General features: G+C 40.4%; 1 pseudogene; it reads left to right on the top strand.

Moving 5' to 3' along the window:
- Positions 1-8,905: 8,905 nt before the first annotated feature.
- On the top strand, positions 8,906-9,297 carry LOC123789997 (large ribosomal subunit protein eL31 pseudogene; annotated as a pseudogene).
- The last annotated feature ends 6,142 nt before the right edge of the window (positions 9,298-15,439 follow it).

Raw genomic sequence — 15,439 nt, forward strand, 5'->3', positions numbered from 1 at the left:
CTACAAAGCTGTAGTAACCAAAACAGTATGGTACTGAAACCAAAACAGACACATAGATCAAGAGAACAGAATAGAGAGATCAGAAATAAAGCCATGATTATATGGTCAATTAATCTATAACAAAGGAGGCAAGAATATACAATGGAGAAAAGATAATCTCTTCAACAAAAGGTGTTGGGAAAACTGGACAGCTACATGTAAAAGAATGAAAATGGACCACTTTTTATTTATTTTATTTATTTTTAAAGATTTTATTTATTTATTTGACAAACAGAGAGACAGCCAGCGAGAGAGAGAACACAAGCAGGGGGAGTGGGAGAGGAAGAAGCAGGCTCCCAGCAGAGCAGGGAGCCCGATGTGGGGCTTGACCCCAGGACCCTGGGATCACGCCCTGAGCAGAAGGCAGATACTTAACGACTGAGCCACCCAGGCGCCCCCACTTTTTAACACCATACACAAAAATAAACTCAAAATGGATGAGAGACTTAAATATGAGACCTGAAATCATAAAAATCCTAGAACAGAACAGAGGCAGTAATTTCTCTGACATTGGCCACAGCAACATTTTTCTAGATACATCTCCTAAAGCAAGGGAAATAAAGGAAAATACACAATTGGGACTACATCAAAATAAAAAGCTTGTGCACAGCAAAGGAAACCATCAACAAAACAAAAAGGCAACCAACTGAATGGGAGAAGATATTTTCAAATGATATATCTAGTCAGGAGTTAATATCTAAAATATATAAAATATGTACAAGTAAACATATATATGTTTATATATATATATATAAACTATATAAAAAATGTATATATACAACTCAACACTAAAAAGGCCAACAATCCAATTAAAAAATTGGCAAAGAAACTGAATAGACCTTTTTCCAAAGACAACATACAGATCGCCAACAGACACATGAAAAGATGCTCAACATCACTAATCATCAGGAAAATGTAAATCAAAACTACAATGAGACATCACCTCATACCTGTCGCAATGGCTAAAATCAAAAATACAAGAAATGAGGTGAGGCTATGGAGAAAAAATAGCCCTCATACACTGTGGGAATGTAAATTGGTACAGCCACTGTGGAAAATGGTATAGAGATTCCTCAAAAATTAAAAACAGAACTACTATATGGTCCAATAATTCCACTATGTGGTATTTACCCAAAGAAAATGAAAACACTAATTTGAAAAGATATAAGCACACCTATGTTTATTGTAGCATTATTTACAATAGCCAAGATATGGAAACAATCTATCCATTGACAGATGAACAGATAAGGAAGATATAGTGTATACACACACACACACACACACACACACACAGTAATATTATTCAGCCATAAAAAAGGATGAGATCTTGCCATGTGAGACAACATGAAGGACCAAGAGTATATTATGCTAAGTGAAAAAAGTCAGACTATGAAAGACAAATACCATCTGATCTCCCTCATATGTGGAATCTAAAAAGAAAGAAAGAGAGAGAGAAAAAGAGAAAGGAACGAAAGGAAAGAAAAAAGAAAAGGAAAAGAAAAGAAAGGAAGAACTACAACAAATGAATAAAACAAAAAGCAAAATCAGACTCATAGAACAAACTGATGATTGCCAGAGGGGAGAGGGGAGAGGGAAGGTAGGCTGGTCAAAATGGGTGAAGGGAAGTGGGAAATAATACAGGCATCCAGTGATGGAATGAATAAGTTACAAGAATAAAAGACACAGCATAAAGAATATAGTCAATGATACCGTTATAGCATTGTATGGTGACAGGTGGTAGCTACACTTGTGGTGAGCATGGCATAATGTGTAAACTTGCTGAATCACTATGTTGTATACCTGGAACTCATGTAACATTGTGTGTCAACTGTACTCAAATTTTAAAAGTTAAAAAAAATCAAATCACAATATTGTTCCAAGGGGACTGACATAAGCAATGCCCAGTTCCAGGCCTGGCAGCTCCCCAAGTGGTCCATCTCTGATCATCTGGTAGGGGATTTCCTCCTGCAAGGAAGAGAGAACTGCTGAATGCAAAGTTCTCGAGTCTGTGGTAACTAATTTTCTGAGCCAAAAGTCAGAATGTGTCAAGTTAAAATATTCTTAGCTGAATAAAATAGAATATTCAAACCAGACTGTTCTTGAAAATTCAGTATCTACGGCTATCATTGTCCCGAGATGCAAGGCGGAGAGGGACAACAAGGAAGGCCTGAAAAGCTGAGGTCCTCACCACTGAGCACTCTGATCATGAGCTCTTCACATGAACCTCTTCTTGTTGTGCTTCTCTTTGAGAAGCCCTCCCAGCGACTGTCTCTCTCTCAGGGGCAGGGTAAAGACACTCGCCACTCGGTGCTCTCACAGGCTTATAACTGGGCACTCCTTTATATCTGTAGTCTTCAGGGATTTGTTTGATAATTATGAGAGTCTGTGTGGGGTTAAGCGACGGCGAGACAGAGAAAATCAAAGTGTCTGATAACTCAGCCTCTACTCTTTGTCCCTAAAAATTTGCCTCAGTCCTGACACTGTGTATCCCATTTAGCAAACAAGCTCTCCAGCTGGAAGGCTGCTGGACTACTTGTCTTTACTCCAGCACGCCCTCAGGAGTACAGCAGGGTGGGGGTGCAATCTTACCTTCACCTTAAGCCACTCATCAAAGTACTTCTTTCTACCCCTTAGAATATTCTACCTCAGAAGAATTCTGAAAGATAGGATTTTTCTACCTCATTACATTCCCACCGTATTTTAGTGTTTCTTACAGATTGATGCCCCTAACAACCATAGAACTAAATGGTCTACTCCTCCACGCATTTTGATCACAGGCGCTAGGAAATACTACTGCTTCAGGAATGTATACTCAGAAGGTGAACATCTGGGCCTACCCTTATCTCCAAGGCTCCTGAAAATGACCCATTGGTCTTGGCCACCAGAATGTCCCAGTGCCAGCTGAGAGGGAAAGATAAGACCTGGCAAGGACTCCTTTCCCTCTGGAGTCTGTGTCATTCAGTGAACTCAGAGAGATAAGGGCTGGGTAAGCTCACTTCCCACAGAGATTATTTCATACCCAGTAGACACGTGCCCCAAATCCAGAGAAGCAGTAGGCGTTTTGCAAATATTTACCTAGCTACATGGCAACAGGGCAGTACTAGTTAGAGTTCTATTTAACATTAAGGACACACGCCCTGCACACCATTCTCTCCACACACATAAAAAAGGCTACATCCTTTCCTGTGGCTATCTTTCCAAGTGTTAAAAGTCATGTGAATGCTGGACCCTTTCACTCCCAAATCATCCAGTTATCCAGGATTTGAACACCCAGTGGAGAAAATACTAGGTTTGCTTTCATGTGTGAAGTGAATGGCTCTCAATGAGCCTCATAGTTCAGACTCATCCTTGCATTCTCAGCAATGAGAATCATAAGCCCTGCAGACTTTTCTAGTTCTGCTGCTGATCTTCCACAGATAAATTAAGGAAACTAAGTGTTTTGTGCTTACGGAAATCCACAACAAACACAACAGAGGATCCAGAACATAACCTTCCCATACTTTCCATCACTTGCTAAGGGAAAAACTTAACAAATGCCTTCAGAGGCCAACCTAAGCCACCTTCTCCTCAAAATATGTAACTAACTGTTGACTGCATGCTGTCAAGATAATAGCATGTTACCAGAAAGGCTTGGTTGAAGGGTGGAGCGTATATAAAGAACACAAGAGGAAGACTTTAGTCACTAAAAACCCCCATAGCAAGACAGACATTTGTCTCTGTATGCATAGCATTATCAGGTTACCATATGCCAGTGCTCTAAAGTATGAGGACCTAATGTAAGATAAACATTATGCACAGGGTTAAGTCTTTTTATTAACTACCACTTGCATGGTGCCATCTTGTGGTGAATCCCTTTAGCAACTTGAAAGAAACAAGGCCAACTTTATAGAATTATCAAATTTTGAAGTAATATACAAAATTAAAATGTATAAAATTATAAATTTTATGAAGTACAGTATTTAGACTATTTTTGACTAGTTTAAGAACAACTTGAGCTTCCGCTTCCTAATTTAAAAAAAAAAAAAAGAGTCCTTGATATATTATCCATTAGATTTAAAAGTTAATGAATACCAATTGAGATTTCCCTACCCCAGTATCAACAATCATAAAATCGAGGAAGGAATTTGACTGCTTCACAGAAAAAATATATTTTTAAATTGTAATTACCTTTCTTTATTTGAGAAAAAAAATATGCAGCGGTTCAAGCTTTAGACTATGTTGTACTATCTCATGTCCAAATGGTTTAAAAGGTAAGGGAATTTTTCCGGATGGTCATTGTTAGATTGGTTTCAAACAACCTGATAAGAACTCAAGGTCTGGGGACATGGACTCTGGATTTTTCTATTTAGTTTTTTTAATCTTGAAAAAAGGTTAACCAATGGTGGGGTCTCCCTGAAACTCCCATGTCAAGGGTGCTGGGCATCCTGTGCACTTATGAAAACCACACAACTGAATGTGTACCTGCAAAACCGCAACCAAAGCAAAGCTTTCCTCACTTCTAGTCCCACGGTCTTTGCTATGATCTGAGTACTCAGTGTAGATGGTGAGCCCACACTGGTTAGGAGTGGTGTGAAGTTGAACGTTTTGGGTGGTTATGAGATCAGAGTGGCAGACCTGTGGTTGGGGAGTCATGGGGAGACACCTGAGCAATATGACCAGATCTGTCAAGCTGGGGACTGGAGATGGCTCAGGTCACATTCAGGACTCTTTTGTTGCCTGACCAGCCTTATAGTGAACAGACCCCAAAATTCACCAACCTGTCAAACACCCCAGCCCCTAAAATCTTCCCAAGTCCTTCTCTTTGTGGTGATACCACTGTGCCAAGTTCACAGAAAGTGCTCAGTGGATACTTGCACCCAGTTGATACATCTCATCACAATGAACATCAAAAGAAACCAATGCCTGGAACATAATGGCCACTAAATCCCTGATTGTATTTTCAAAAAAAATGTAAATCAGAATTCTCTCTTGCTCAAACTCTGAGCTCTTTTGTTCAGATTCAGATTAATCAAACATTTACTGAACACCCACTGGTATGTTCCAGGCAGAGTCACATATATCTTCACTTGCAGCTATATGTATACAGCCAGCCCTTTTGTCCTTTTATTCTTCGCTAAAACATTTGTGTTGGGAAGTCACTCCACCAGAAGAAATAGCAGTGAAGGACAAGCGGTTTCACAATTAGCTATCAGGGAATGGAGCAAGGGGGGTGTGACTGAAAATTATTTTTCCAGGTCAGGAGGGCATCTGAGTTCAGCTCTCAGAAAGCCGAGTGCCAGGCATAGCTTAAAGATGAGACAGAGAGAGCCACAGATGATGCCATCAGTCAGAGAGAGACAGAAAAAGGATGTGGTCAGAGAAAAAGGGAAAGATGAAAAGCGATGTGGTTGGAAGTTTCCCATCAGGTTCTGAGGAAAGGAGGATCATCAAAGGAGGCCCAATGGCAGAAATTATTCTGGGGAGAATCTTCAAGTGGAACAAAGGATCAAAGTGTGTTGACAGGAGGTCAACTAGATGAACGAGTTTGAGAATTTTATTATCTCCCCAATTTCCTGCTCACTGACATTTCATGGAGGGGAGAAATCAAGGGTCTAAAATGAGAAACATTCAGGGCACCTAGGTGGCTCAGTCAAGTTAAGTGTCTGCCTTTGGCTCAGGTCATGATCCCAGAGTCCTGGGATTGAGCCCCATACTGAGCTCCGTGCTCAGCGGGGAGCTTGCTTCTCCCTCTCCCTCTGCCTGCTGCTCCCCCTGCTTGTGCTTTCTCTCTCTCTAATAAATAAAAATCTTTAAATAAAATAAAATAAAATGAGAAACATTCATTTTTGTTGGTCTTCACAGCCCATAGAATATGTTAGAAGGGAAAGAAAACACAAATGACTAAGGGAAGTGAGGGTATGGTGGTGACAAAGTATGGATTTGGGGTGTCCATTTCTTTTTTGTTCCATTACTAGAGTACTCCAGGGACATGTTTGTGACGCACCAACTTGGAAGGAAAGGGAGAGGCACCAGAAGATAGGGTACAGATGGAAGGAGAAATGCCTAGGGCATAATTAGACAGGAGGAGGCAGGTTGGAGAAGAAAAAAGTCTTGGGAGAAGCAATGGAAATAGTTGCAAGGCCCCAGAGAGGAGCTGAAAGTAGCACTTAGGAAGTCATCATGGGGGAGGCAGGGGACAGCCTGCATAGAACAGGTGATGAGGTGAGGGTGGGGAGGTGGGGAGGGGGAAGGAGGAGGGGGAGGGCAGACAGGCACAGAGCTTAAGGTGGGAGGGCACCATCACACCCGTGAGTGAATCCTGCTGCTCTGAGGAGACCAATTCCAGCTGTTCCCCACTCCAAAGGCACCTGCCTCTGCCTCTGATCTTGTCATCAGGCCATTGATTAAATCACAAACTCAGTTTCAGGTGAGGGTAACTGCAGCTAAAACACATGATATGCTATAAGGGAAGACATACAAGGACTCTGAACCCTACTCTCCCACCTGCATCTCCCAAAGAGAATGTCCATTATCCTGGGGCCATCTTGAATAACAAACTCCAAGGCAAGAGAAAGTGAAAAACAGAAGCAATGCAAAAGTTTTCCTAAGAGCAGAATTTTCCATGAGGCAATAGCCACTCCATTCTCTGCTGTTCACAGCCCATAGTGTATAACACAATTGCCCGATGATCCGGTGGCAGGGAAGCCCCTTGGGATGGAGGGCTGGCTCTCCCTGGTCTGTTCAAGGCCACTGGGTGTAAGCATTCTGTGGGAAGTTACCTCTCTCTGGCCTCCATGCTTCCTCCACCCAACTCTCCAACTCCACCCTGAATGAAACACACATCTCCTGTTGCAGATGGGAATAGGTAATAAAAATGGTTTGTCTGTAATCATGTTCAGGAAAGATAAATGACAAAATAAAGAGTTAATGAACTTGAAGATAGAAATACCCAATCTGAATAGATGAACAGAACCACATGAGCCATAGAATAATATCAGAAGTTTTTGACATTCACGTCTGGAGTCCCAGAGGAAGAGGAGAAATAGAAACACAAAATGTATTTGGAAAAATAATGACCAAACTCCCCAAATTTGGTGAGATATAAACTTGCAGATTCAAGAAGCTCAGCAAACCCTAAAGAGAATAAATTTAAAGAAAAAACATGCACAGACACATGAAAATCAAACTGCAGAAAGCCAAGAAAAGAGGAAAAGAAATTCTCCAAGGCAGCTGGTGAAAACTGCCTCACCTCTCAGAGAACAATGATTGGAATTAATGCAGAGTTCACCTCAGGAACCACTAAGCCAGAAGACAGTAGAAAACATCTTTAAAATTCTGTAAGAAGCAAACTCTCAACTCAGAATTGTGTATCCCGTGGAAATATTCTGGGGGAATAGAGGCAAAATAAAGACATTCTCAAATTCCACCGCCAGCAGACATGCTTTAAAAGAACAGCTAAAGGAAATTCTTCAAGCTAAAGAGAGACAATAGCAGAAGACATGGACCTTCAAAAAGAAGGAAGAGGGCACCTGGGTGGCTCAGTCAGTTAAGCATCTGCCTTCCGCTCAGGTCATGATCCCAGGATCCTGGGATTGAGTCCCACATCGGGCTCCCTGCTTAGCGGGCAGTCTGTCTCTCCCTCTCCCTTTGCCCCTCCCCCCTGCTCATGCTCTCTCATGTACTCTCTCTCTCTCAAATAAATAAATATCATTAAAATAAGAAGAAAGAAGAAGGAAGAAGAACAAGAAGAACAAGAACAAGACTTGCAGGCATGGCTAGTATCTGGGTCCACATAACTCAGGTTGGCTACTTCCATTTGCAATCCACACAAGCCTTCCCCTTTCTCCCAGGTATGATTGTGTGTGCTTGTCTATTTCCCCACCAAAATGCATTTCTCCAAGCATCTCAGCAAATGCTTTATGATTATTCTAGAATTCACCCACAGTGCCCGCTACTGGGCTGTGTGACTCACATGGTGGATGGGTTCAAAAGCTCAAGAGCCACAATGCCTGGATTCAGATGCTACAACTGCCACTTACTAATAGAATGTCCTTGAGCCTGTCACTTAATCTCTTTGTGTCTCAGTGTTCTTATCCATAAACTGGGATGATAATGTATTACCCAACATGTTGCCATGAAGATTAAACTAGTTAACATAGAACGTGATTAGCACAACGTTGGGCACACAGTATTATGTTTGTTAACCACTACTGCAAGCGAAAAAATTGCTAAAAAATTTTCCATAGCACTACCTCATGTATCATCAGCCTTGGATTTCAATATCTAACAAATATCTAAGGATTATCTAATCTCAAAATAAATCCTATTCAATTTGTGTTTTTTATACAATCCATATCAAAACATTTTTAAAATCAGAGTGATCAAGAATGTTCTCTTGAACCGGGGATGTACTGTATGGTGACTAACATAATATAATAAAAAATCATTAAAAAAAAAAAAAGAATGTTCTCTTGAAAAAAATCAAATCTCAATTGTAAATGTGTAAAACAGAACATAAGTTGACGTTTTTGCAAATGAATATCAAGATGACACCTGCCAAAAGCTTAATCATGTCCCTTCATTCAGCAAATATATTTTTATCACAGATTCCCACTGGACACCTCAAGCTGAACTTTTTGTTTCCAATCCTTATCATGAACATTCTCGGGGTGGTTATTTAAAATAGATTTGCAAAGACAGATGTGTCCATTCACATTTCCAGGAAATTTAAACTCCAATTCCTCCAATAAGTTATATCATCAGAAACTTATTCATTTACATCCCCCATAGAAATCCCTTCAAAAATTTTACTTTGATGATGTCTTTGGTGTTTAGTCAGAGGTTGATATAAGAAATGGTCATTGCTTTCCCACCTGGGCCCAGCAGAATGACTCCCAAAAAGAAGAGTGGCAAGAAGGGCCATTCTGCCATCAACGAGGTAGTGATCAGAGATACACCATCAACATTCACAAGCACATCCATGCAATGTGTTTCAAGAATCTTGCCCCTATGGCACTCAAAGAGATCCAGAAATTTGCCATGAAGGAGATGGGAACTACTCCAGGTGTGCACATTGACACCAGGCTCAACAAAGCTGTCCAGGCCAAAGGAATAAGGAATGTTCCATACCGTATCTGTGTGCAGTTGTCCAGAAAATGTAACGAGAATAAAGATTCACCAAACAAGCCGTATACATTGGTTACCTATGTAGCTGTCACCACTTTCAAAAGCCTACAGACAGTTAATGTGGATGAGAACTACCAGCTGATTGTCAAATAAAGGTATAAAACTGCAAAAGAAAGGGATGAAAGGAAAGGGGAGGGAGAAAGGGAGAAAAGAAAGAGAGAGAGAAAGACAGAAAGAGTCCTAGAGAGAGAACCTGAAGAGACACTTCTCCAAAGCAGACATCCAGATGGTCAACAGACACATGAAAAGATGCTGAATATCATAAATCATCAGGGAAATGCAAACCAAAATCACAATGAGACATCACCTCATACCTGTCAGAATGGGTTAAATCAGAAAGGCAAGAAATAAGCGTTGGCAAGGATGTGGAGAAAATGGAACCCTGGTGCACTGTTGGTGGGAATGGAAACACTGTTGGTGGTGCGTGCAACCACTGTGGAAAACAGTAAGGAGGTTCCTCAAAAAATTAAAAATAGAAATACTATATGATCCAAAAATTCTACTATTGGGTATTTACCCAAAGAAAATGAAAACACTAATTCAAAAAGATACATGCACCCCTATGTTTTACTGTAGCATTATTTATAATAGCCAAGATATAGAAGCAACCTAAGTGTTCATCAGTAAACGAATAAATATGTGGTATATACATATATATACACACATGCATATATATATATATATATATATATATATATATATATATATATATATATATATATATATATATATAATGGAATATCACTCAGCCATGAAAAGGGATGAGATCTTGCCATTTGTGATATGGATGGACCTAGAGGATATTATGCTAAGTGAAATAAGTCAGAAAGACAAATGCCATATTATTTCCTCATATGTGGAATTTAAAAAACAAAACAAACGAATAAACAAACAAAAAGCAGAATCAGACTCATAAATACAGAGATCAAACTGATAGTTGCCAAAGAAATGGGGGTGGGGAGGATGGGCAAAATGTATGAAGGGGAGTGGGAGACACAGGCTTCCAGTGATGAAATGAGTAAGTCACGGAGCTAAAATTACAGCTTAAGGAATAATAGCCTTGTGTGGTGGCACATGGTAGCTACACTTGTGCTGAACACAGCATAATGTACAGGGATGCTGAATCAGTATTTTGTATACTTGAAACTAATGTAACATTGTGTATCAACTATATTTAAATAAAACTTTTTTTAAAGAAAGAGCCATATAAATATCTTTGCATTTTCTGCAAAACTATTTAAGCATAAAGGCATAAGGACATTCTCTATCACACACATTTCACAATAAAAAAAAAAATCCCAAAACATAATGTATCTCTCCTAATAAATTAGTATGGATGGTTTTGTTTGATAATAAAAATAACATTTTGGTGGTTTACCACCAAGGCTACATATTAGAATCACCTGGGTGGGGCAGCTTGACCAGCTCTTGGTGCTCTTTCCTTACAATGGACCAATTAGGTCAGAATCCCAGTACATGGGACTCAGGCATTGATGATTTTTAATAAGTTCTCCAAGGTATTCTTGTGTACACCTAGGACTGAGAACCCCTCCTATAGTTTATCATTTTACCTCTTTAAAAATATCTTGACCTAAGAAATTCAAAGTTAAATACCTTATAATACTTGGCCAAGATTTTTCATATTGTTCATATCTCATCCTCCATGGTTTAAATTTCTATTTGTCTTTTTAATTATCATTAAACATGCCTTATAAAAGTCACTTCAAATCATTTTTGGAAGCAAGTAGAGAATAAGCTCTCATTTTTTTGAAAGGTCATCCATGGAAATCCTTCTAAAACCTATTTGTTTTTTTGACACTACGGGTTCTTTTGATAACTGGTTCCATAAATTTAGTCTCAGGTGTGCAAAGTCATGTTAACTTTTAGGCGTTCAAAAACTAATTTCCTTTGAGCTTTCAATGATGGGCCCTAGTTCTAAACTTCCAGGATTCAGTAAGTAAGTTCTGTATCAGTTTTCTATTGCTATGTAAAAAATATCCACAAATTAATGGTTTAAAACAACACACAGCTGTTTCATCTCACAGTTTCTGGAGGTCAGAAGCATGAGCTTATCTGATTTCTCTGCTCAGGGACTCACCAGGCTGAAATCCAGGTGTTGGTTAGTGTGTGTTATACAAATGGAAGTTTGACTGAAGGAGGATCAGCTTCCAGGTGGTCGCTGTGGCTCTAGAATGCAGGCAGCTTGCATCTTCAATCAGCAGTACAGATAAAAATCCTGCTGCTTTGAGTAAGAGTACCTGAGGAAAGAACTTACTGAATTGCATACACAGCCTCCCAGGTGTAGACGTTTTCTCTGCTTCGTGTGGGGGGGTGCTTGTGTGTTTCTAGTATCCTTTGTGAAGGCATCCCTGCATTGAGTAATGAATGCGTCAGGCTATTGCATAGGAGGACAGCCTACAATGGTGTCTGATTCTGTTAATGAGTGGTATCTGACAGCTCAGAGCTTACAAGTATAGAGTATCTTCCCAAATTCATTATTTTAATTTCCCCGCCTCCTTATTTCATATATTAGTCTGCTAGGGCGGCCATAACAAAATACCACAGACTGGGGGGCTTAAACAATAGAAAGTAATCTTTTTCCAGTTCCAGAGACTGGAAATCTGAGATCAACATGTTAGATGGTTTGGTTTCTTTTGAGGCCTCTCTGATTTGCAGATATTTTTCTTCTCACTGTGTTCTCAGTTGGTCTTTCTTCTGTGTGTGTCTGGGTGTCCACATTTCCTCTTTCTTTAAGGACACCAGTTAGATTAGATCAGGGCCTACCCTAACCGCCTCATTTTAACTTAATGGCCTCTTTAAAAAGCCCCATCTCCAAATTCAGTCCCATTCTGATGTTTCTTTTGAGGCCTCTCTGATTTGCAGATATTTTTCTTCTCACTGTGTTCTCAGTTGGTCTTTCTTCTGTGTGTGTCTAGTGTCCACATTTCCTCTTTTTATAAGGACACCAGTTAGATTAGATCAGGGCCTACCCTAACCACCTCATTTTAACTTAATGGCCTCTTTAAAAAGCCCCATCTCCAAATTCAGTCCCATTCTGATGTACAAGGGGTTAGTGAGTCAACATGTGAATTGGGGAAAGGACACAGTTCAGCCCATAACACTTCACTGCCCACTAAGAGGCATCTGAAACATTCTTGGATTGATCTCCATCTACTTCATATGTCATGATCTGGAAGAGCTTACTAATTGTCTAAGCCTTTTATTCCTGCCCTTGAGGAACTTTGATATAAACAAACACAAGAGACATCTAGGAAAAAATACAATAAAGTAGGAAATCAGCCGCTGGTTTGGACAAAGTGGACTACAGTTTTCTAGAAGTTCACAGAAAGACATGGATCGAAGGTACAGTGGCTTTACCAGGTCAGGAGGGCCTCAGGTGCAGGACTGGTTTGTGGACACTGGCAGCAAGCCTGAGGTTTAACTAGTTGTGCTAAACTCTAGCAGCACCTTAGCATATTAGCGGATCAAGCTGGGTCCTTCGCATTGGTATTAAAAAACAAAACAATGGGGTCCCTGGGTGGCTCAGTCAGTTAAGCATCTGACTCTTGATTTCAGCTCAGGTCATGGTCAAGGGGATATAAGACTGAGCCCCGCATCAGGCTCCATGCTCAGCGGGGAGTGCGCTTGAGATTCTCTCTCTCCCTTTCCCTTTGCCTCTCTCCCCAACCCCACCCCCTGTTCACACTCTCTCTAAAAGAAACAAATAAATCTTTTTTTTTTTTTAAGATTTTATTTATTTATTTGACAGAGAGACAGCCAGCGAGAGAGGGAACACAAGCAGGGGGAGTGGGAGAGGAAGAAGCAGGCTCACAGATGAGGAGCCTGATGTGGGGCTCAAACCCATAACGCCAGGATCACGCCCTGAGCCGAAGGCAGACGCTTAACGACTGCCCTCAAATCCTTCCAGTACACTCTTTCCTGTAGTTAATCCAAAGTAGTTTCCATTGCTTGCAACTGGAGCTTCTTTACTGATTGACCACATTCCTTCCCATTATTCAGATTGTCACAGCTTTATTTTGCATTCAAAATCCAGAAGTGAGTGTAGCATATCCTAGGATCTTTCTCTCTCCTTTTTTTTTTTTTTTAAAGTAAGCTCTAGCCCCAAGGTGAGGCTTGAACTCATAACCCTGAGATCAAGAGTCACATGCTCTAACAACTGAGCCAGTCTTTCCTTTTCTGTAGCTGCTCACCCCGGGAGTCTCATTTCCATTTCAAACAAGAAACGGTGACTGGCAGCAGTCATCTGATGGCCTTGCACCTTTTCACTTCTGGTACCTACTAACTTACTGTAAGAGGTCCCCATGATCCTTTTGCCCTAGACTGTACTTTCAAGTCTTCTGTTTAAAATGTGTCTCTTCCTACTCCATCTATTTCTCCAACCATAAATTCCCCTGCAGTCAAGGTCAGATGCCGCTGAAGAGTATTTGAGAATATGCCTCTCTATCCCTTCTTTCCCACATCCCTACCCAATGTCCTTTCTTTGGGTGACCACTTTATTTTAAAAACTGAGAACAATGATGCTCTCAGCATCATCAATGCATGTACAGGAGGCTCTGCTTCTCTTGTATATGAGAGAAACAGGCTGTGGAAGTTTGGGCTTCCAGTGGGCCTAGAGATAAATGCCTTTTATCATCCTGACAACAAACACTCCTAAAAGCGATGTTACTTGGCATCGACGCAAGACTTTTCATCTATAAAGCAATGTGTAGACATTGAACAGTAAGCTGTCAGTTCTTTCCACAAGAATAAATGCATAATGCTGGGTATAATCCTGTCCAGGTCCTCAGACCCCAACAATGGGCCCCACATATAAATTATGATGACACAAGATGACTTCTTGGGAGGACAAAGGGGACAAAGGTAGGGGAACGGAAAGAAGAAAGAAAAGAAGACCTACAATTTATCTAGCGAATGTTGTGAATTGGCATGATGGTTTGGAGAAAAACCCTCCAGTGTTCTGGCTTGGCTCCCGCTGCCGTTTTTCCTACTTCATGACCCACTGAGAAGTTTCCACAGAGATTAGGTCATTCCTAGTCACCTCTCAAGCTGTAATATTTTCTTTTGATGATTCTTCCTTCATGTCCCTGGCACACATCCTCATTCCCAATTCAAGTACTACCTAGCACACCAACACAAATCAACTTTAACATTTGTGAGGGCATGTGTCCACATACACGTACATACACAACCTCAGTGCTCTTTCTTGCCTTGTTACACTCCCCCCCTTTTTATTTGAGGCTGGGGAGCTGGGAAGGAAGGTAAATAATGAACCATGTCTGTTAGCCCAATGTTTTGCAATGATGTGACTGGAACGAATTCAAAGAGATTAAGGATGGGCTTACTTCTTAAGAAATCATCCCATCAAAAGAAAGACGAGCCTCCACCTGCTCAATGAAATCGTTGGCTGAACTTCTGAGCAGTTAGACACCCTGTGAACTGCAAATAAATGCAGGGCATGAAGGCAGGAGCCAAAGCCTTTCAATGCTTTGCACACAGGTCTTCTATAAAGACCACTATATATCACAGTTTAGGCATCCACGTAGTATTCTCTTGTGTCCTGGTTCTCCAATCACAAGCAGAAAAGTACAATTCCTTCAACAAGCCCCATCTCCCTTCTCAAACACCATTCTATTATGTGTATGGAGCTGTGTGGCATTAAAGAAAACAGATATGCAGCAAACCATATTTAGGACTGATCATTTGATGAATAGGTATTTGCATAATGGGACATAATGGGAGGATTTTTTTTTTAACTATGGAGTCCTGTTCTCATAAACTCAGTAAAGTATATTAAACTTTCAATTATAAAATTTCACTTCCCACACCTTATAAAACCAACTATAAATCAAGGCACATCTTCATTTACTACTGTTTGGCTGTTAAAACATATGTATATTCATATATCTTTTCTTGGACATTCTCTTTATGTACGTGTCCCTATTTTACCACTGGACTGTAAACCTTCTCAAGGTCAGGGACTACTGCCTCCTACCAGTCCAGGGGAATCAGAAAAAATAGGAAATCAGAGAAAAGAAATATAGTAACCTAAGACTCAGAAAGAAGTGAAAATTCTAAAATATTGCTCTGGTCCTGATGCTTATTCCCAGCAGCCACAGATGCATTATGCTTATACTCTGAAGTAGAGAAAGGCAAGAAAAAAGTGCCCAGTATGAACACATAAGCTTTCAGTTTTTAAGGTTTGTTGTTGTTTTCC

Source organism: Ursus americanus, chromosome 31 (genome assembly GCF_024610735.1).
Source record: "Ursus americanus isolate L20-20 chromosome 31, mUrsAme1.1.p, whole genome shotgun sequence".
Classification (NCBI taxonomy): domain Eukaryota; kingdom Metazoa; phylum Chordata; class Mammalia; order Carnivora; family Ursidae; genus Ursus; species Ursus americanus.